Raw genomic sequence first — 23,327 nt, 5'->3', positions numbered from 1 at the left:
TAACCCCAGGAGACAATGCTAGTGTCATTGTATTTATTATTATACCTCAATCACGAACCAGGATGCTATTGTGCTAGGCACTGTACAAACACAAAATGCAATGACAGTTCCTGCCTCCAGAGTTTACCATGCAAATACAATGTGTCTGGCTTTTACATTATTTTGGAAGAAGGCTCCTGAACATCCTCTACCCTGTTCAGTTTTCTCCCAGGCTTGGCTTCCCCAGAGAATATGCTTTGAATGGGTGATAGATCGTCTTGTTTCTAGTTCACAGATGTTTTTATACTGAGGAAACAAGACATAAAATGTTCTGCTCACGTCAGCTTTACACAGCTATTCCTCCAGTGATTTCAGTGGAATTATTCCTGATTTGCATCAGCATGAGAGCAGAATCAGCCTGAGGGAGTTTGCATTTACTTCATGTATTCACCTCCTTCTCTTATTTTATTTATTTGGAAATGGCTTTTGGTCAGATCATTCCATCCTTCTCTCTGCCTTTGGCATTTCTCTGTTAATACTGACCCACACGCACATTCCACTTTCTGTGATGGCTGAGTCCAATCATGTTTAAAAGTTGGGATTTTTCCCTTAGTTGTTGAATCAATGGCATCTTTTCTTATATACTAACCCAGTTCAGACTGGTGAACCAATTTCATTTTGGGAGACTTTCTCAGAGGGATCATTGTTTCCTGCCAAATGATCCCATTTAGTTAATACCTGCTAGTGTGAATGGCTGATATTCATCACTAAATGAAGTGCCAATTAGCCGGGTGCAGCATTGTGGCAGTCCTCACAGACTGCTCAATTTACCTGCAATGCAATCTTCTCTCCAAAATCATCATTTGCTTCCCTCCCCTCCCCTCTACCCCTTCAACCTCATTTAAAATAAAAATCAGTTGGCAAATGTTAGCCTGTTTCATGCCAAATGAAACAGGCTTTCAGATTAGTAATACAGATGCTAGGCCAGATTCTCAGGATAGGCCAGCTGGCACCCAGTGCTGCTCAGAAGGTTAAAGGAACAAAGATGGCTTGAAGTGGGATCATCTCTAAGTTGCATCGACCGATAACAGAGCCTTAAGGGCTATTCCAGTAGCAAGGTGTAACCAGAATGCTGTAGAACTCTGAGCAATGCTCCCTTTTCCCTGGCCACCTTCCCATGCCCTTCCAGCACCTATGGACATAAACAAACACTAAAGAAAATGTGGCATATAATAGAACGCTTTGCACAAAGAATTGAAAGATCTTTACAAATATTACTTAATTAAACCTTATAAATCCCCTACAAGGTAGGCAAGTATTATGTTGATTTCCTAAATTATTAATAGCCTGAGGTTGTCCAAGGTCTCAGCGAGACAGTGGCTGGGTTGGGAACTGAAATCAGGAGCTGACTCTCAGTTTCCTAGTCAAACCTCTATACTGAATTGTCACCCTGTTAGTGCCATGCTGTCCACGTGGAGTCTCCATTCTTCTCTCTCCAAGGAAACACAGTTCTGTCTTCTAAACAAAACCATTTTCCTATCTCACAGCTCCATCTTCTTGCTCTCCTGCAGGCATAGAGTGGCGAACCATCCCTTCTAACACATTGTGATAGGTCTGGGAGTGAAATTCATCCCTTTCCAGCGGCCAGCAAAGCTTAGGTACCATTTTAGCCCCATGTTGGGTGATGAGGTGGGATTGCAGCATTGCACAGGCCTCGTACTAGTCCTCTAGACAGGGGTGAATTTCACCCTAAATGACTGGTATAACAAGGATTTTTCACTGCAGAGTGCTACTTTCTTTGGTCTTTCACCTGTCTGTTAGAACCGGATCCAAACCCCATTGAAGTCAATGGAAAATCTCCCACTGACTTCAATGGGCTTTGGATCAGACCCTTCCCAGGTAAAAAAAATTATGGAAAACCAGCCTGAATGGAACTTTCTCTTGCTATTAGCAGGTCTTTCTTAGAGGATGTTACCATACAATTTGCCATCTGTGTGTTAGGCCAGTCCAATACTGACCTCAGCTCATTTCCATTGATCCTGATTACATAAGAGTGATTTAATTTGCCATAGAATTGAATTTTCCATATGTTTGGACCCTTTTGCAGTTGCTCCGTAGAAGCACAATTTCCTCCTTCCCTGCTGGACTCATTATTCATTATTTTCTCCTACCACTTAATTATACTGATCATCACTGTCAAATAAACATTATATCAGATGATCAAAATACGCCTGCAGAAATTTTCATTGTATCAGTTTCTCGCTGCCTTAAATGCCCCTCAGCACCAATATTGCTTTATGGAGCCTCAAAACTCCCAGAATGTGTCTCATTATTCTAGCTGGAGGTCAGATTTTGTTAAAAGGTAGACTAAAAAAAAGTTAGTAATTGTTCCTCTGGTACAATCTTTTTTAAATACTTCCATTGATTGACATTTATAATTCATATGCATCAATTGTATGAGACCTGGAAACTGTCCAAAGACACCAAGAGATTCTAAAGGTATAGCTATGGGCATAGAAAGTTAGATTAATTTTCTAACCATGTATTTCCAGTTTCCTCTCAACAGAAAGGTCTGCTGTGTGGATACAGGAGTTTAATGTCAAAGGCTCACTCCTATGCTAAGGACCCTGAACATCCTCTGACTTCAGTAAGAGTTGCAGACACTCAAGAGCCTTTACTACACTTAAGAGTCTTGCTGGCACACCTGTGTCAGTGATGCTGGAAAAAGCTTTTAGGTAGATGCTGTTATAGTAGCAAGATAATAATAAATAACAATCCTTTTGCTGGTCTAGTTCATTCTTCTCAGTGAACTGGTATAAGCTTTATTGCTAAAAGAACTTTCTTGCTGCTACACCACTAGTGGATTTTCAGGTACAGCTCTACCATTGTAGTTATACCACGAGACGCTTTCTAGCGTAGACGAGACCTCACCATGTTATAGCATGCCATATTTCATGGAGGGAGTAGAAAGCATTTTCCAGTTTCTCCTTTGTTATAATTTACATATTAACAATGCAGTAACAGTAATAAAAAAAAATAAACTTTCATCCAAGGATCTCAAAGCACTTTGCAAACTTTAGTTGATTAATTCTCGCAACAGCTCTTCAAGTAAGGAGATAGTATATACCCATTGTACAGATGAATAAGCTGAGACACATAGACAGAGACTGAAAACATTATCCACTAACTAGCAGCCCAAAGGGGAAGATAAAAAAAAATACCCGTGCTGTCATAAAACACAGTTATGCACTGTATTTAACTGTCACCTATTGCCATACTGTTTTCTATCTACATAAACATCCTACCTACACTGTGTTCCTTCCTTATACCTTCTTTCCTTTCCTGACTTCATTGTATTTGCTTTCCCCTACTAGGGCTCCAATCCAGGAAAGTAGTTCGGCACACACATAACTTTAAACACACAAGCAATCCTATTTAAGCCAAAGGAATTACTCACATGCTTAACATTGAACATGCACGTCAGCACTTTCCATAATCAAGGCCTGTATTTATTCTGCAGTAACTCCTCACTTAACATTGTAGTTCTGTTCCTGAAAAATGCAACTTTAAGCGAAACAATATGAAGCAAATCCAATTTCCTCATAAGAATTAATGTAAATGAGGGTGTTAGAGTCCAGAGAATTTTTTTTCACCAGACAAAAGACTATACACACACACACACACACACACACAGAGGATGAGTTTTAAACAGTTTAATACTGGTACACAGTGATGATGATTTTGAAGCTTGGTTGAGGTAGAGGAGTCAGAGAGTGGGATATTTCCCTTACTGCTAAATGATGAACGAGCAATTGGCTGAGCCCTCAAGGATTAACTCTCTCACTCGACAAGGCAGTAGGAGTGGAGGGAAGAGAGACATTGCAGACAGAGACACACACTGTGTGCATTTCCCCTTTAAGTACAGTGCCTTGTAAATTAGATCAGCTTACTGAGACCACAGCTGCTGCAAGCTCCCTCTGCTCTGTGGAAGATGGGATAAGCAGGGTGCAGGAGCAGTGGGGAGGGGGACACCCTGACATTAGCCTCCCCCTTTTCCTCCCCTTCTCCCCTCCCCCCCTGCCCCCCCCAGCAAACAGGAGTCTTGGGAGCACCTCCAAGGTAGAGGGCAGGAGCAGCACCTGGCAGTGGGGAAGGGACAGCTGCAATTGCTAGCCTGCTGGGGAGCTGAAAGAGGGGCTGCCGGTTCACTCTGGTTCCAAGCCCGCACCAGCTCGCTGCAATGGGCTGCTCTTCCTGCAAACAGTGGACAAAGCAGGCTGCTGCCAAACGCCGTTAGAAAGGAGCACAACTTTAAATGAGCATGTTCCCTACTTGATCAGCAATGTAACAACATTAACCAGGACAACTTTAAGTGAGGAGTTACTGTAATTATTAGCACTGCAGTAGCCAGGACCGGTGCCAGGATTTCTGGCACCCTAGGTGCTGGGCCATTTTGCCACCCCGCGCGAGGGTCTTGCGGCTCCGGTGGAGCCGCGGGACCAGCGGACCATCCGCAGAAATGCCTGCAGCAGGTCCACCGGAGCCGTGGGACCAGTAGACCCTCCGCAGAAATGCCTGCGGCAGGTCCACCGGAGCCGCGGGACCAGTAGACCCTCCGCAGGTATGACTGCGGCAGCTCCACCGGAGCCCCCTGCTGCCCCCCCGGCAAAATGCCGCCCCCCCCCCATAATGCTGGCGCCCTAGGCGACTTTCTAAGTCACCTAAATGAAAGCGTCAGCCCTGGCAGTAGCAACTAGAGGCCCCTGTCATCACATGAGGCCCCATTGTGCCAGGTATAGTACACATTACATTTTGAAGACTAGTGATCTATTGGACAGTGGAATAATCTCCAGAGGGAAATGGCAGAAGCCACATGACTTGGAATATTTAAAATGGGATTGGAGTAAACACACAAAAAAGTGTACTTTAAGGAACGGACTAGATGACCTGCAAGGTTTTTTTCCAGCTTTCATTTCTGTGAGAAATTATACAGCTTTCTAGTCCTGATTCTGGAACAGATCCACTGTATCAGCAGAATGGTTAGAACCCAGGCCACGAGCCTCAGAAGCACAATCTGGTACTGCTTCAGCTACATGAGTGACCCGCACAGCTCTAGGGAGCAGGTTTCTACTATCTGCCAGCACCAACTGCTAAAGGGAGCATAGATCTGTCATATCCACATCCATAGCTAATGTGTTACAATCGCTTCTTACAGCTTTGTGGGTTTGAAATATACCTTTTCCTAGAGTCACATTATGATTTGCTCATTCCTGTTTTAGAAAAACAAGACATGACTTACTGAGGGCCTGTTGGAAACTGGGCCCTGGGCAGTCTGGTCTAGTGGTTAACATGAGAGCGCTGCCTACCACTTAGAACTGGGTCCTGTGGCGGCAAAGTCCAGAAACGAGCAGAGGTTCAGTGCTGGAGGGATAGAAGCCAAATGCCAGTGCTGGAGTTAACCAGAGTCAAGGTCAGAGCCAGACCTGAGGATCAGTACCGGAAAAGAAGGAGTCACAGGGGAACCAGGGCTAGAGCAGAGCAAGAGCCAGGTCTGGAACAAGCAGGAGCAGGGACTAGAACAAGGGCAAAAATAACACCAACAGACCCTGGTTGTCGGCAGGCAGGATTGAACTTGGGATCCCTGAAGCTTAGTGTATGAGCCTCTACTGCATGAGTGCATTAATCTCTATGTAGTCTAGGTGGGTTACACAAGCACATCTGCAGACATGATACTCACTGACCAGCTAGAGAGCTGCTGCTGGGCTTAAGAACTAACCAGCCACCCTTCCTGACTGTGCAGTCAATCAGGGGAAGGAAGATATGATCGCCCTCTATAAATACGTCAAGGGATAAATACCAGGGAGGGAGAGGAATTATTAATGTTAAACGCCAATGTTTACACAAGGATGAATGGACATGAACAAGCTCAGGCTTGAAATTAAGTGAAGGTTTCTAAACCATCAGAGGAGTGAAGTTCTGGAACAGCCTTCTAAGGTGAGCAGTGGGGAAACCTAACTGGCTTCAAGACTGAGCTTGACAAGTTTATGGAGAGGATGCTATAATGGGACTGCCCACAATGGCATATGCTCCATCTGTGACTGCTAGTAATAAAAATTCCCAATGGACAGAGATGGTGCACTAGATAGGGAGGGCTCTGGACTTACCACCAAGAGTTCTTTTCCAGGAGTCTGGCTCTTGCTGACATTCTCAGGGTGCAACTGATTGCTGTATTTGGAGTTGGGAAGGAATTTCCCCAGGTCAGATTGGCAGAGATCCTGGAGCGGGGTTTACCTTCCTCTGCAGCATGGGGTGTGGGTCACTTGCTGGTTTAAACTAGAGTAAATGGTGGATTCTCTGAAGTTTGAAGTCTTTAAATCATGATTTGAGGACTTCAGCAACTCATCCAGAGGTTATGGAGTGGGTGGGTGAGATTCTATGGTCTGCGATGTGCAGGAGGTCTGACAAAGTGGTCAAGATGTCCCTGCTGGCCTTAAAGTCTATGAGGTAGCCCTGCTGCAAACCAGTTGCACTTGTTGGGTTCCTAGGAGACTGACTCTGCTGCAGGTCCTGGTCCCTGATGGGGCCACAGACTGACTGGACTTCATCCATGTTGGGCATCTCCCATGATGCCAACTTTTAAAGGGATTGAAAGATATTTCCTGTTTATAGAAAATGGTGGATGAAGAACATTTATATGGCATTTTTACATATACGTCGATAATAGCGGTTACATTCTCCCTGGCTAATTATATTTTGCCTAACTAAAATTCCCTCTACTTTCAAATGCGTAAAATATTGTTCACTTTCTGTGCAGAAGAGCTGCCAGTACTGCTCTGCACCATTTTCCACTTCTAAGCGGGGTGCGTTTTCATAAGGTGGTGAAAAGATCCCCACTTATGTAGAGCTCAGTTCTCTATTGGGATACAGCCCCTTTGCAGTGCTGGCTTAACTGGCCCAGGAGATGTGGCCAGAGGAAGAGGGGATGGCTGGATAACCAATGTGACATTGCACTCTGTATGATTTTATGAAAATAGGCTAATGTAACTGGAATATGCTTCATGCAAAAGGTCTCTTGTAAGGTATCATTACAAAGCTTATAATCTACTGAGGGTGACCATCCTATTTGTATAAATGTACCACTCTTGTATCTGAAACTAGAAATATGAAATATAACTCTGAGGGCCTATTGTAATTATACAAAGTGTGAGCCATTAATGGTGGTTTGGAATCTTGATAACTCCCATTAACCAGGACAATTGACTGCAGATGGCTCTGTTTTACCTGTAAGTCTTCGTGTATGTGTGTGTGCTAGCAAATGGGTAATGATGTCTTACAATGACATGTGATCATGTCACCTGAACTGGAATCCATCTTTAACCTAGTGCTTTTCCATTGAACCCAGAGGGACAAAGGAGTCCCGTCTTATGCAAAAGATATATAAATGGGTGGAACAGAACAAAGTGAGGAGCCATCATGAGGAATCCCCTAGCTACCACCTGAGCTGGAACAAGGGCTGTACCAGGGGAAAAGGACTGTGCCCAGACTATGAAGGCATCCAGTCTGTGAAAGAGAGACTTATGGAAAATCTTTCAGGGTGAGATTTTATGTGTACTCTGTTATAGCATGGTATTAGGCTTAGATTTGCATGTTTTATTTTATTTTGCTTGGTAATTCACTTTGTTCTGTCTGTCACTGCTGCGAACCACTTAAATCCTACTTTTCGTATTTAATAAAATCACGTTTTACTTATTAACTCAGAGTATGCGTTAATACCCAGGGGGGCAAACAGCTCTCTCTCTCTCTATCAGTGTTATAGAGGGCGAACAGTTTATGAGTTTACCCTGTATAAGCTTTATACAGAGTAAAACAGATTTATTTGCATTTAGACCCCATTGGGAGTTGGGCATCTGAGTGTTAAAGAGAAGAACACTTCTGTAAGCTGGTTTCAGTTAAGTCTGCAGCTTTGTGACAAGTAATTCAGACCCTGGGTCTTTGTTGGAGCAGACAGGCGTGTCTGGCTCAACAAGACAGGGTGCTGGATTCCCAGGCTGGCAGGGAAAGCAGGAGCAGAAGTAGTCTTGGCACATCAGCTGGCAGTTCCCAAGGGGGTTTCTGTGATTCCACCCATCACAACTAACTATGGCCACATCACCTCCTCTGCAATGCACATGTACTTACTTCAGATTCATTATATCGTTCCCATGCTCATTAAGTGAGGAATACTCACAATTTAGCTCCCTAGTAATTTCTTCCACTATTGATTTTAAATTAATCTCTTAGTCTAAATTGCTTCTGAAAATAATTCTACAGCATGATTCAGGCTAGGACAGGGGCACCCGAATTTTGCCCCAGAAGGGGTCAATGTTTCTCCTTGGAGCTTAGTAAAGGTGAAGGGAGAGTAAGGCCAAATTGCAGAAGTGTATGGGGCACATTCAGCCTGGAAACTCCACTTAGACCACTTCTGAGCTAAATATGGCAGTGCCTTTGTTAATTAATGAGTGTTCATTATAGTTCTTAATCCAGGCTGCAGCCTTTCTATAGATGAAGTGTGCTCACGTAGAGGGATGGAAGTCAGCATCCCGCACAACTGGATGTTAAAGGCTGCTTTCCTCTACACATCTGAAGTTGATTCCATAGGACGAAATGGAGTCTGTTTACTTGCCAAGGTGAGATATAACTGAGCAGTGATACAACACCTAGTAGGTCATAATTAGGATGCCGGGAAACAGCATGCTAATGGGTAGGGAGGGGCATTAGATTGGGAGTCAGGAGACCGAGGTGTGCTGTCACCTTGGGCAATTACTTCATCTCTCTGTGCCTGTTTTCCCTCCCACCCTTTGTCTGTCTTGTCTACTTACATTGTAAGTTCCCACGTGTTTGCAGAGTGCTTGGCACAATGGGGTCTCAGTCTTGGTCAGGGCCCCTAGGTAGTACTGGAATGCCGACCAGCAATAATAGAACAGAGTATGTGGCTGCAAGATGCTTCATTATTGCCTATTAATAGTTCTAATTATTTCTAGAACAAGTGTTAGTCATGTTAATTATACTAAAGCCCTGGAATATTAGTGCTTTCATTTTGCTAATGATTTGCCAACTCTGCCTTACTTCTGTAATAGAAACAGATTTTGCTAGGTTAAAATTTGATTTTGGGACTTGTCAAAGGCAAGAAACACAGTTAAGTAACATAGTAATAAAACTCTCAGTAAACCTGGTAAAACTGGTAACCTCAGTAAAACTGGTAACCTCTCAGTAAACCCAGCATAAGATCTTTGGACCAAACTGATCCATTGACTTTGCTGGAGTGACACCACGAATGAATTTGGCCTTTTGTGTTTCCTTTAAATTAGGGCCAATGAGACAGCCATGTTTGTGGGGAAAAACAAGAACATATGCTGAAAACAGAGAGTTTCCAACAAAAACTTAGTCCACCATGGGAATGAAATTCAACTGCAAAGATTTTGTGGTTGGCTGAAGACCTGGTCTAAGATTTTTGTACTGAAAAGATAATGTTATACAGCCCAAGAACACCTTCCAGAATTTAAATCTTAGTAACAAAGAGAGTCCAAATAACTGAACTAGGTCGCAGCATGCTGTTTGAAGTAGAATATAATAGCCAGGGTGTGTATCGTTTTCTATACTGAAATTGACTTTGGACATAGACAACGGCTGCACAAACAAACCTGCCCCAAATATGTGGATAACAATTTCACTTCATCACCTGTATAGAGCTGTGAGAACTAGTTACAACACTAACCAGATATCCTATAAGTGATCCTTATGTCCCACTCTGATGATTAATTAGAATTCCCTGGTGCCTGAACACACTGCAAGTGCTTTTGTTTGACAACACAGCATGCAATTCCTGCAGTATTCTTGCACAAAGCTGGAAGAACAATCATAAAAGCTAACATGGTATTGGCAATAAATAAATAATCTGGGGAAATGGCATTGTTTAAATCAAAAGTATAGCAGGAAGGTTGAGCTAGCCATTCTTTATCTAAATAACCGCAGCAATTCAATTCCACAATCCCTAATAAATACATAAATTCAAATGTGAACACCCAGGAATCTACTAACAAGCTGCACTCATGAAAGGAAGTGCTCTGTAATACAGTCAAAGCACTTGACTAGCAGTCAGGACACCTTTTGGCCCAGAAATCATCATCATCATCCTTGTGAGATGCCCCAGGCTTGTTATACTGAGCACTGGAAGGGCACTGACAGGCTAAAGGACCAATGGCAGTTTTAGTAGGCGATATCTAGTGAGTTAAAAAGAAATGATTCGGTTACTGGGATGCTGGAGTTCTTGACCTCCTGAGTTTATAAAGTATCTGTTTTTGGTCTTGGCCACGTAAGAGAATTCAAACTTTACAATTCTGCAGTAGAATTTTCATTTTATTTTATTTTCCTAACTCTCACTCCCGTTTCTAGAAATACGCCTTGTCTATACTAGTTAGACTACAACAGTTTAACTAAAGATTTTAAATCTAGAGCAATTTTTAAATTGATCTTGGGCAAATACCAATGTAGACACACTTAAGCCAGTTTAAGTCCCGCTTAAATCTGTTTAGCTTCATCTATAGATTATCGATTTAAGCTAAATAAACATAAGCAGGGGTAAATACCTCCATGATGGTCACGATTTTGGCCCATACTGGTCACTGACCCACAGACCTCCAGTGCTGAAAGGGAGAACCAGGTCCTGCAATTCTAAAAGAGAGAGAGTGTCTCTCTAGCTTGACCCAGGCTTTGACACTGGGATCTGTCCTCCTTGGATTAAGCACAGAGGAGGAACTTGTAACACCCGCTGACCAGCAAGTTGCACATCTATATCAGAGGTTTGCACCACATTAAATGGATCTAAAAATGTATCTAGTCTGTTAAACAGGTGCAACTTTATTAGTGCAGACAAGGCTGCAGAATCCAATGCTTTATACCATATGGAGGCAAACAGACTCCAAGTCCAGCTCCCAAAGGTTATTACAATTATGACAGGGTCTGAATCAGTTAGTGTCTATACAGTATTCCACTAGCATGGCCTTCACCAAGTAGAAGATGCCTGGGTGCACCATTGGGTTATCGTGTCTTCATTAAGTGAACTGATCTGAACAACAATCACAAGATTACCAGCTGCAGGAGAATAAAGCTGCCATGGGTTTAAAACAAGAGAGGTAAATAAGCAACACATGAAATTGAATGAACCAAATGACTAAAGGAGGGGAATTCAAATGGAGGTGCAAATATATCCAGTCATATAAGCAAGAGGCTGAGTGAGAATCTTAGTTGCACAATTCAGCCTGTTATGGTGTTAGGAAAGCAAGTGCGTTACATATATGGAAAGTGCAAGAAGTTATGATCAACACAGACTAGGTCTCCACTGCAAAAAAATAGTTGTATGTTTAATTGGAGACAGCTATGTCAAATGAAATCCTAGTGGATACCAGGCACATATAGCTTTTGCACTGATGTAGCCAATCAAGGTCTATTCCACACACACCCCTTCTGGGATTTACCTCAACTATGAGCAGCAAAGTAAAATCTACAGAGGTACAATGTGCTACTGCCTGTTACCCAAAGCCCTGGAAGCCAATTCTCCTTCATAGTCTTCTTTCTATGCATGGCTTTATCATTGTTCATTGGCTGCCACAACAGAACTATCCCGTAACAGCTATGGAGTGTTACATTGTAATCTGTCCTCTCCGGCTGACTGGATTTGCCCTAAGGCAACAATGCCTCTAGTTTTTAAGGAGAATGACAATAAAAGCAACAGAAATACATGGCTGAAAATTTGAAAATAGAAGGCAGCTTGGGTAAACGTGATCATGAAATGGTAGAGTTCGTGACTCTAAGGAATGGTAGGAGGGGAAAACAGCACAATAAAGATAATGGATTTCAAGAAGGCAGACTTCAGCAAAACTTGGGGAGTTGGTAGGTAAGATCCCATGGGAAGCACGTCTAACGGAGGGGAAAACAGTTCAAGAGACTTGGCAGACATTATTAAGGGCACAAGAGCAACCTATCCCACTGCATAGGAAAGATAGGAAATGTAAGGCAAGAGACCACCCTGGCTTAACCAGGAGATCTTCAATGATCTGAAACTCAAAAAAAAGAGTCCTACAAAAAGTGAAAACTAAGTCAAATTATAAAGGATGAATACAAACAAATAATACAAGTATGTAGGGACAAAATTAGAAAGTCCAAGGCACAAAACAAGATTGAACTGGCTAGAGACATAAAGGGTATGTGACCATGGTTGCTGGAGGGACTTCACTGAGTTTGAGCAATCAGGGCAAAGTGCAAAGAATGGGGCAGATGATTCCCAAAACCGGTGGTTTCTTTTAATACTTAGATTCAGCAACAAAAAACAGCTTCTACTACACCTTCCTAGTTACCCAGAAGCCAAAATCACAGCTCCCCTCAAGCAATCCAGTCCTGGCAGATCTCTGGCAGGCTACGATAGCCTCTTGATGGAAGATAACATAGCAGGCATTCCTTGGATAAAGAATAGGTAATATTCATTGGTGCTTTGAATTAAACCTCCTGTTTCCTAGGCACACACTGGTAACTAGCTGCATGCATTAGCATAAGATAATTAACCACTCTAGCAGTTCATAGACAGTTTACTACAAACTTCGAAGAGAAATACAGACAGTGATATTACATCCAAAGTTTCATCTAACTGTAAATATTCCCTTTTGATCTCTGCAGCAATAGAATATAGGAACAGACAGGAACAGAAGTTTAGCATCTACAGGCTAATCTGGTTACACTGTTAATATCTAACAATATATAGGTGTAAACAGATAAATACAAATAGTATTTACTTCTAGTTCTCCAACAATATAGGTTTACATTTCAAAGGTTTTAGTTATCAAAGCCATGTAAATGGACTATCTACAATAAATGGTCCTGATTATAATTTATTTCTCCTGGGGGAGTTCTGCGCAAAGCAGAATTTTGCAGAAATTAATATTGTGTGCACAGAATTTCCTTTCTCCCACAGACATTGGCTGCAGTGCTGCTGGCCACCACTGGGGGCCGCTGGACTTGGCAGAGCCCAGCTAGCACATAGACGACATTGCTGGGGGGAGGAGGGAGGAAGCTAGATGGTTCCCAACAGCTGCAGTTCCCTGCACACCCTGCGGGAAGGAGACAGCCGTGTGCAGGAAACTCCACACAAGCCTGGGATCCAGCATGTGGCCTGTGGGGGCCCCATGGCTGGGCTTTAGTGGAGAGGGGATGTGGGTATCTGGGCAAAGGGGTAGGGGGCTGGGCTCTGGGAGGCTGTATCTGGGCCAGGGACTCCCATGGGAGGGAGGGGGGAGGGGGTGCAGATATCTGGGCTGGGGGGCCCCTTGCGGCTGGGCTTTGGCGGGGGGGGGTGTGCAGGTGTCTGGCCCCCTGGCTGGGATCTGGGGGACAGAGAAACATGAACTGGGTTGTCGTAGGGGTTTCTGTAACTCTCTATTCCTGGGGGAAATTTGTGCATGTCTTGACTTTAGTAAGGCTTTTGATACTGTCTCACATGACCTTCTCATAAACAAACTAGGGAAATGCAACCTACGTGGAGCTATTACAAGGTGAGTATATAACTGGTTGGAAAATCGTTCCCAGAGAGTAGTTATCAGTGGTTCACAGTCATGCTGGAAGGGCATAATGAGTGAGGTCCTGCAGGGATCAGCTCTGGTTCTGGTTCTGTTCAATATCTTCACCAATGATCTAGATAATGGCACAGAAAGTACACTTATAAGGTTTGCGGACAATACCAAGCTGGGAGGGGTTGCAAGTGCTTTGGAGGATAGGATTAAAATTCAAAATGATCTGGACAAACGGAAGAACTGGCCTAATGTAAATAGGATGAAATTCAATAAGGACAAATGCAAAGTACTCCACTTAGGAAGTTGCACACATACAAACTGGGAAATGACTGCCTAGGAAGAAATGACATGGAAAGGGATCTGGGGGTCATAGCAGATCACAAGCCAAATGAGTCAACAATGTAACGCTGTTGCAAACAAAAGCGAATATCATTCTGGGATATATAAGCAGGAGTTTTGTAAGTAAGATACAAGAAGTAATTCTTCCGCTCTACTCTGTGCTGATTAGGCCTCAGCTGGAGTATTGTGTCCAGTTCTGGGTGCCACATCTCAGGAAAGCTATGGACAAATTGCAGAAAGTCTAGAGAAGAGGAAGAAAACTGATGAAAGGTCTAGAAAACATGACATATAAGGGAAGTTTGAAAAAAATTGGGTTTCTTTAGTCTGGGGGAACATAACAGTTTTCACGTACATAAAAGGTTGTTACAAGGAGGATGGAGCAAAATTGTTCTTAACCTCTGAGGATAGGACAAGAAGCAAGGGGCTTAAATTGCAGCAAGGGAGGTTTACGTTGGACATTAGGAAAAAGTTCCTAACTGTCAGGGTGGGTAAGCACTGGAATAAATTGCCTAGGGAGGTTGTGAAATCTCCATCATTGGATATTTTTAAGAGCAAGGTAGACAAAACACCTGTCAGGAATGGTCTAGATAATACTTAGTCCTGCCATCAATGCAAGGGACTGGACTAGATGATCTCTCATGACCTCCAGTCCTATGATTCTATGTTGGTAGAACTACTGGGCAACAGACCTTTATACCTTTTTATGAGATGCAAATGTTCTTTAATCTGCTCTATGGAAAGTGAAATTATGCAGACATTAGTCGTGACTCCAAAGTTAAGATTGCAACAAGATTTGGATACATATATCCACATGCTTAGCAAGCATAAATCAGTGAAGCTCCATTGACATCTGACCCTATGTCTTCTTTATATAGTTATGCAGATATTGTCACTGGTTTTTAAAAGCAGCTTCCATTTTTGTATTTACAATTTTATGGCTGCAATGAGTTGCAGTTGCAAATTGTGCACATGCTGTTATGCACAAACTGCCTGTGATACCAAGTGGCTTCTGATTATAATTTACACTGAGTACATGCAGTGCACATATCATTCACAATAGGAATTGTAATGTTGGAAGTTTGAGTTGTCTGGCATGGAAGCCAACTAGACGGGTCAGCCATGTTCAGTGGTTTGTCCAATACTAAATGAAACAAACGAGTTGCTGGAATGTTGCAGAGCTGCAGCTGATGTGATGAAATTCTTCGTGCAAGAAAACTCCAAGTTGCAAACTTGTTTGTGGAGAAACATACAGTTTAAATCCACCAGTGACATGGCATAAGTTTGCATAACCGTTGGCTGTCAGCCAACTGTTTCCTCCTGAGTCTTAATGGTTTTCACACTCAATAATAAAAAGATTTGTGGGGTGAATTTAGCTCAGAGATCTGTTCTTGGATATATGTATATCAGGACAGAGAAGCCTGTACCTGTACATTCCATGCACACCTGAAAGAGTTGGTTACCTGTGCGAAAGCAGGATCGGAATGATGGGAGCCCCATTACGCTAATTTTACCACCAATGCCAAAGTCTGCTCTCCATTTTCTAACTATGGCCTGATCTACACTTAAAAGTTAGGCTGATGTAACTACGGCACTCAGGGGTGTGAAAAACTGCCCACCTAACCCTTCACGTAAAATGCTTCAGTCAGCCTAGTTACTGTAGCTCAGGGAGGTGGAGTTCCCATGGCAATGGAAAAACCTCTTGGAGAATTTCCCAATCAGACTCCTCTCTAGGATCAGTTTCTGCTGATATATTATAGATCAAACTTTCAAAAGTCCTTAAGTGATTTAGAAGCCTAAGTCACTTGAAAATGAGACTTAGGCATCTAAATCACGTAAGGGCTTTTGAAAATTTGACCCTATATCGTCTCCATTTTGAGGGTTCACACTGACTTCTTTTGTAGCACCAAAGATTCCCTATAACCTTTGGGGAAATTTTGGAATCCCTTATAAACTGTGATAAGAAACCCACAGGCTGAATTGCCAACAAGACTTGCAGTTATTTCCCTTCATTGATAAGAATCATACTATGCTTATCCAAAAACATCAACACAACGGGGTGAGGAGAAAGCACCCATGAACAGCAGACTGTTCCATTTGAGGAAAAAAAGATATCAGCTTTTCTTAAAATCACAAATGGCACAAAATGCATGTTATGTGGGAGTCACAGTCTGACTCCATACTACTAGGATATTTGCCTTCAGTTATAAACAGCTCTGTCTGGAAATAATGGTGCCATACACCAAAACATCAGATGTGCTTTCCATGGAATTTTGCCTACGAAAAAGGCAATAGGTCAGTGGGAAAAAAGTATTTAAGTGAAAGTTACCCTTCATATTTGGAACTTTAGACCAAACAATTGCCATTTTCTCATGCTTTCCCCTGAATGATTTCAAACATGTCCCCAGCTGCTGATACCCAATGGGGTCCATATTTCCACAGCTAAACTCTTTCACCATGTTCTAGTCTGCAGTATAACAGTCAGTAAGTCAGGCTTTCCTTGCCAGCTGCAATTACCCATGCTTGCCTTTCCTTTAGTAACAGCTGTTCTCACTGATTTTTGGCCCACCCACCACATTTACTAAACAACGCCAATCATTAGCATTACCATTTGTTTCTGAAGACATCCAGCTTCAATTCCTTTCAGTCGCAGTCATCCACTCTTTGAGCTGCGGCTGCTGCAGAAACAGCAGTACAGGTTCCCAGCTGAAGCTGAGTTCCACTATGAGGTCATGGAGCATCACCAAAGCATAGAAAAGCCCTGCCTCCTCCATATTCCCTTCCCTGGCATACGCCCCATGATGGGACAGGTGGAAGGGCAGCTGACTTCACAAACCAGTAGCATCTCCACTAGTGGAATTCTGAGCAGGCCAGTATCTGACCCCTTTATGCTACCTGAGTGGCCTAATGCAGTCAGATCATTGCCAGGGTTGCCAGCTCTGATGAGTTTATTGCAAATCTCATGATGTTTGGTCTTTTAAGCCGCAGCTCCTGGAGTCACGTGATTCTCAGCCATCATTAAAAAATGTTTCTATCAACTTCATGATTGCAGAGAAAAAAAAGTTTGAAACCATGTCTGATGTATAACATAAAGCCTCAGAAACCAGAAGACAAAGAAAAAGAACCCCAGATTTTTAAAAATCTCATTTTTAAGCCAAACTCATAATTTTGAGGGTTCTCACTCCTGATTTTTGAACACTTGGGTTGACAAGACTGTATATAAGAATCTGGTCCAATTTGCTCAGCACAGACATCTCCTCCCTGGCCCGCTCACAGAGCAGGCCCTGAATGGCTAACAGCTCTGAAAAGATTCCCATATCATCCTCCTTTGCTGGGAAGACTCCAGATATGACACGGGCCTTCAGAGGGAGGGAGAAGATTAACAATTTAGCTCTCCAAGGATAGAGATAAGCATCCTTGGTGATCTTCACTAAGAAGTAGGTCTCCAGTCCACCTCTTTCCCCTCCTCCCTTCTCCATCCTCATTTAACCTAGGGTCTTCAATCTCCTTTGGACCTGCACAGCCTCTCAATTTGCCACCCCACCCCAGGAGCAAGTAGAAATCCTCATACCCCTGCCTGCCCCAGTCTCTCGGGTCCTTCAAGCTTCTCTGCTATGGTCTATGCTCCCACCATGACTCAGCTCGCTCAGGTTAGCTCCTAATCCAAGTGGGAGGTCAGGAATCAGCCATAGAGGGAAGCAAACCTTCTCAGGACCAAGAAGATGACAGGGAGTGGGGTGGATGATTTACAATATGGGGAAAATGGATCAGAAAGACTCCCCACCCAACCCTCCTCCCACCATATGTCTACATTGCAATTAGACATCTGTGGTTGGCCTATGCTAGCTGACTCAGGCTAAGGGGCTAGTACTAAGGGTCTGTTTAATTGTGGTATAGACATTTGGGTTTGGGTCCTTCGCACCTCACAGGGTTCTAAAGCCCAGGTTCCAGCCTGAGCCCAAACATCTACAGCACAGTTAAACAGCCCTTTAGCCGGAGCACTGTGAGTCCACGCTAGCTGGCACGGGCCACCTGTGGGTTTTTAACTGCAGTGTAGACATAACTCAGTGTCCAGAAATCCCCCATCTCTTCCTGGCCCAGTGAAATGGCCACCTCTAAAAGCATTCACTGCGGAATTATTTATTTAGCCTTCACAGCGATTTAAATGTACAAGGCAAAGTGTAAAATCCACAAGGCACATGGACAGAATCCACATTGACCTGCCCAGACCACGCTGACTGCGATAGCCACTCCCTGATCACAGTCACTCCCACACTCATTCCAACTTCATCAGCTGGTGCAGGTTTTATCGCACACTCTTTGGTGTTTTTCTTAAAGCTCCAGCTCCTGGAGACCTGTGATTGAGACAGTCTCAGCTTTCATTTAAAAAAAAAAAAAAGCCAGTCTCGTGATTTTTTGAGGGAGCCTGGCTCATGATTGTTGAACGCTTGGGGCTGGCAATACAGCAGTGGCCCCCACAGATGAGCTTTGCAGCATGCCACAAGCAGGGTCGGCCTGGCCCACCAGAGTATCAGGAAGTCTCCCAGGGAGTCTTTCGTTTATTAAAGCTTTGTCTGGCTGGGGCAAACACCACTCTCCTCTGTGGGACTTAATGAGAAGCATGTGCACATACACAGACCCCTCAGCCCACTCCTCTCCCTCACAGGACCCTGTCATTCCCTCCCTCTGAGGCATAGCTAGGTGTGACGATCCTTTGAGCAGCCCTCTCACCCAAAGCATGAAGAAAAGGGGAAGATTGAAGATCCTCCCCTAGAGGCCTTGCTATGTGTATGGAAACCCTCCCAAAGCAGAAGGATAGTCCAGTGACTCAAGCATTGCCTCAACAGCAGGGGGTTCAGTTCTCTGCTCCACCACAGTGCTTGATCCCGGGCAAGTCACTTCGCTTGAAATCCTGCCCCACTGAAGTCAATGAGCATTTTGCCAACTGGGGGGCAGGAGTTCACCTGTAGTCTATCAACCTCAGCTTTCCTAGCTGTAAAATGGGGATAACACCACTGCCCTTTCCTGCCTGACTGCAGTGTTGTGAGGATAAATACAATTAAAGATGGGGAGGGGCTCAGGTACAATGGTAATGAAGCCAGATAAGCACCTAAGGGAGATAGAAATGCCCCTCCCTGTGTGAAAACTGCAAAGTGTCACTGTTAGGATCATGCCTAGTTTTATATTCTAAGACTTGGATCTGCATTTTCCTAGAATTCAAGTGTGTTTGGCTCAGGTAGTTTTGGTCAGGCCCATTTCTACATGGAACCCACTCTCTTGAGTCAAGAAGGTGCGTATGTGTGTGCACTCATGACAGAGATGCACGTAGACCTCCTAGTGACAGAAAAATAAAAAACAGTTTGCAAATAAACTAGTGTCACCTCTTGAAGCTTCCTCAGCCACTGGCAAGCTTATGGCACTGGTCTGTCCTGCTTGTCAGCCTGGGATATAAGATGTGATAACTCAGCAGTCTAAACCAAGTGAATAAGCTCAGGTTGCAGGAGCCTGCTTGAATAATGTAGGGTTACATTCACACAGCTTTAAAGAAGAATGCTCACCCTTATACATACATACCCATGTTTTGCCTAGTCTTTGTTTCCTGCACATCTACCACATGTTTTCTTGGTTCCTGTCCCTCCAAGTTTTCTTTTACCTGTCGCACAGAACTGCCTTCAGTAGCAGGACCAAGTACTGATTTTGCCCTGGATCCCTAAGTGGAGTGGGATCCTCTCAAGGACTGAGCTCACAAGTCTAGGATTGGCAGGCCAATGCTCAAACCACTGAGCTATCCCTCCCCCCACTACTACTTCTTCCTCTTCCCACTACTGTGAGCGCTTCAGCTGCTGTCACTTTGGGATAGATTTTGTCATCATGGTTTCCTTTAATCCAAAATGAGCTTCAGTCATTTTGAAGAGCACAGAACAGGTTATTTGAATGGTTGTAATATTTCTGAAAGGAAGGCCAGGGCATAATTACATTTCACAGAGAAAAGGGCTCCTTCGGGAAGGTGTTTATAGCATGAGCCTAGGACATGGGAGACTGGGTTGAAGTCCCTGATATGCCACAAACTTCCTTTATCACCTTGGACATCTCACTTAGCTTCTCTGTACCTCAGTTCCCCATCTGAATAAGAGCACTTCCGATTCTCACAGGAATGTTGCAAGAACAAATAAATAAACACATTAAAGATTGAGGCACGCAGGCACTACCTGTATAGGGGCCACATAAGTGTCTTAGATGGACATTTCTACTGACTCCATTTCCAGCTGTACAATACCATATTATAAAGTTGGTCAAACGTTTAGCCCCAGTCCAAAGTTGGAAATGTTTGGAGTGGGTTTGTTTCTAGCATTTACATTTGAAAAGTCAAATATATCCCTGTGTGGAATCCACAAAACCTTGGGGGTCGTTGCCAAGTCTACTACAAAATTCACACCCCGACCAACATAGAAGCCAGCAGCATAGACACAGTTATACCTCAGTTGTGGCTGCACAAGCTGCGTCCAGACTAGGAGGGTTTTGCCAGAGTAGCATCCCCATACAGCTTAGAGTTCCTAGTGTAGACCTGGCCACATTACTGTAATTACCCACTTGTGCCCAGTCCATTGCTGCAAAGAGCACTACAAACCTCAAACATTCCAGAAGAATACCATGGGCATTTTTGCATATCCACTTAATATGTTCCAGGGCTGTGGTCTTCAGTGAAAAGACTCAGTGAAAACTCCAGAACAATAAGCTCATTCAAACACAATCTCTCTTCCCCAGCTGGGAATCAATGCAAACAAATCCTGTTGTGTAAGGACAAGGGGGGAAAGGGGGATGAGGGGCAAAGGTGTGTGTATTTGGGGAGGGGAGGAAGCTTTCCCATTGCCAAGCTGCAGCATGACAAAGAAATAAACACTGCAACATAAAGGAAGAATGGGTCCCACAATGTTTTACAGGTATTTTACAAGGGGCAATTTTGGAGTGCTGGCTTGTTGCATTGTGAGCTGTTCCCCTTTGTTAAGTTGTTCAGTGGTACCATCCCGGGGGGGGGGGGGGGGGGGTTGAGAGGCAGGAAGTGGTGGAGGGAAGGGTGTTATAATAATAAAACCCATTTATGCAGCCCATTTCATTCCAAAGTACATTACAGACTGCGCACACAGTGTCTCACCACCAATCCCATTTTTCTGGCTGCTAGCAAGTGGAGCAAACCCCCAATGCTCATTGCACACTGTGGAGAGGATAAGGGAATATTCACATACCTAACAGTTAAAGGCATGTACAAAAATATAGATCTACAACTCATCAAATTCAATTGTGGCTGATGCCAAAAATTTCCCTGATTCTCTTCAATGAAGCCTATGTCTGCAGAGCCCCTAGAATGATTAAAGAATTAGAAAACCTGCCTTATAGTGGTAGACTGAAATAACTCAATCTATTTATCTTAACAAACGGATGGTTAGAGATTAACTTGATCACAGTCTATAAGTACCAACATGCAAAACAAATATTTATTAATGGGGTCATCTGTGACATTGCACTCCATGTTTTATGGAAATATGCTTATGAATGTAAATATGATATAACTGGAATATGCTTTATGCAAAAAGTCTTTTGTAAAGGTATCATTACAAAGTTTATAAGCTACTGAGTGTGTTCATCCTATTTGTATGAATATATCATTCTTGTATCTGAAACTAGGAATACGAAATATAACTCTGAGGTCCTATTGTAATTATGCAAAGCGTGGGCCATGAATGGTGGTTTGGAATCTTGATGGCTCCCATTAACTAGGACCATTGATTGCAAATGGCTCTGTTTAATTGTAAGCCTTCCTGTATACAGTGTGCCAGCAAGTGGGTAATGAAGTCTTACAGTGATGTGATCATGTCACCTGGACTGGAATCCATCTTAAACCTGGTGCTTTTCCAGTTAGAAGGAAGGGTGGGAACCCAGAGAGACAAAGGATTCCCACCTTGTGCCAAAGCTATAAAAGGGGCTGGAACAGAACAAAGGGGGCTGCTATGATTTCAATGCGAAATCCCTGAGTTACCACCTGAGCTGAAACAAGGTCAGTACCAGTGGACAGGGCCGGCTCTAGCCGTTTCGCCACCCCAAGCACTGCAGCACGCTGCGGGGGGCGCTCTACCGCTCACCGGTCCTGCTGCGGACCCAGCAGACCCTCCGCAGGGACGCCTGCGGGAGATCCACCGGAGCTGCCTGATGCCCTCCTGGCGACCGGCAGAGCGCCTCTCGCGGCATGGCGCCCCATGCATGCGCTTGGTGCGCTGGGGCCTGGAGCCGGCCCTGCCAGGGGAAAGGATTGGGCCCAGACTAGGAAGGAATCTAGTCTGTGAAAGACGCTTATTGGAACATCTCTAAGGGTGAGATTTACCTGTATTCAGTTTCTTAATATATTAGGCTTAGATTTGCGTGTTTTTTGTTTTATTTTGCTTGCTAGTCTCTAAGGTGCCACAAGTACTCCTGTTCTTATTTTGTTCTGTCTGCTATTACTTAAAACCACTTAAATCCTACTTTTTATACTTAATAAAATCACTTTTGTTTATTAACCCAGAGTAAGTGATTAATATCTGGGGGAGAAAACAGTTGTGCATCTCTCTCTACCAGTAAAAAGAACAGGAGTACTTGTGGTACCTTAGAGACTAACAAATTTATTTCAGCATGAGCTTTCGTGAGCTACAGCCCACTTCTTCAGATGCGAAAGCTCATGCTGAAATAAATTTGTTAGTCTCTAAGGTGCCACAAGTACTCCTGTTCTTTTTGCGGATACAGACTAACATGGCTGCTACTCTGAAATCTCTCTACCAGTGTTATAGAGGGCGGACAATTTATGAGTTTATCCTTTATAAGCTTTATACAAAGTAAAACGGATTTATTTGGGGTTTGGATCCCACTGGGAGCTGGGTGTCTGGGTGCTGGAGATAGGTGATCTGCTGGGCAGTTTTTGGTTAAAGTCTGCAGCTTTGGGGTCATGGACCAGACCTGGGTCTGTGTTGCAGCAGATTAGCTCAAGAAGGTCTGGCTCAACAAGGCAGTGTTCTGGAGTCCCAAGCTGGCAGGGAAAATGGGCTTGGAGACAATCCCAAGCAAAGCCGGCTCCAGGCACCAGCGCAGCAAGCTGGTGCTTGGAGCAGCCCATGGAAGGAGCTGGCACGTCTGGGTTTTCGGTGGCAATTCAGCGGCCGGTCTCTCAGTCCCTCTTGGATGGAAGGACCGGCCACTGAACTGCTGCTGAAGAATGAAGTGGCACGGCAGAGCAGCTGCTGAAGTGCAGCCGATCGCGGAGGCTTCTTTTTTTCCTCCCCCCTCTTCGCTGCTTGGGGTTGCAAAAAAGCTGGATCCAGCCCTGATCTCAAGGGGGGCTCTGTGACCGACCCATCACAGCGGCATAGTTGAGCAGGATCTGTGCAC

At 43.9% G+C, this 23,327-nt stretch overlaps 1 protein-coding gene and 1 non-coding gene across 2 annotated transcripts in view; both read right to left on the bottom strand.

Moving 5' to 3' along the window:
* AFAP1L2 (actin filament associated protein 1 like 2) overlaps nucleotides 1–23,327 on the bottom strand; it is a 122,762-nt gene that overhangs the window by 93,719 nt on the left and 5,716 nt on the right. The gene's annotated exons all lie outside the window — the stretch shown is intronic.
* LOC116815648 (small nucleolar RNA SNORA17) lies at nucleotides 18,483–18,565 on the bottom strand. The gene has a single exon (XR_004371533.1). It is a non-coding gene; the product is annotated as a small nucleolar RNA SNORA17 (small nucleolar RNA).

This window comes from Chelonoidis abingdonii, chromosome 15, assembly GCF_003597395.2.
Source record: "Chelonoidis abingdonii isolate Lonesome George chromosome 15, CheloAbing_2.0, whole genome shotgun sequence".
Classification (NCBI taxonomy): domain Eukaryota; kingdom Metazoa; phylum Chordata; order Testudines; family Testudinidae; genus Chelonoidis; species Chelonoidis abingdonii.
This window is presented reverse-complemented; position numbering and strand designations above follow the sequence as displayed.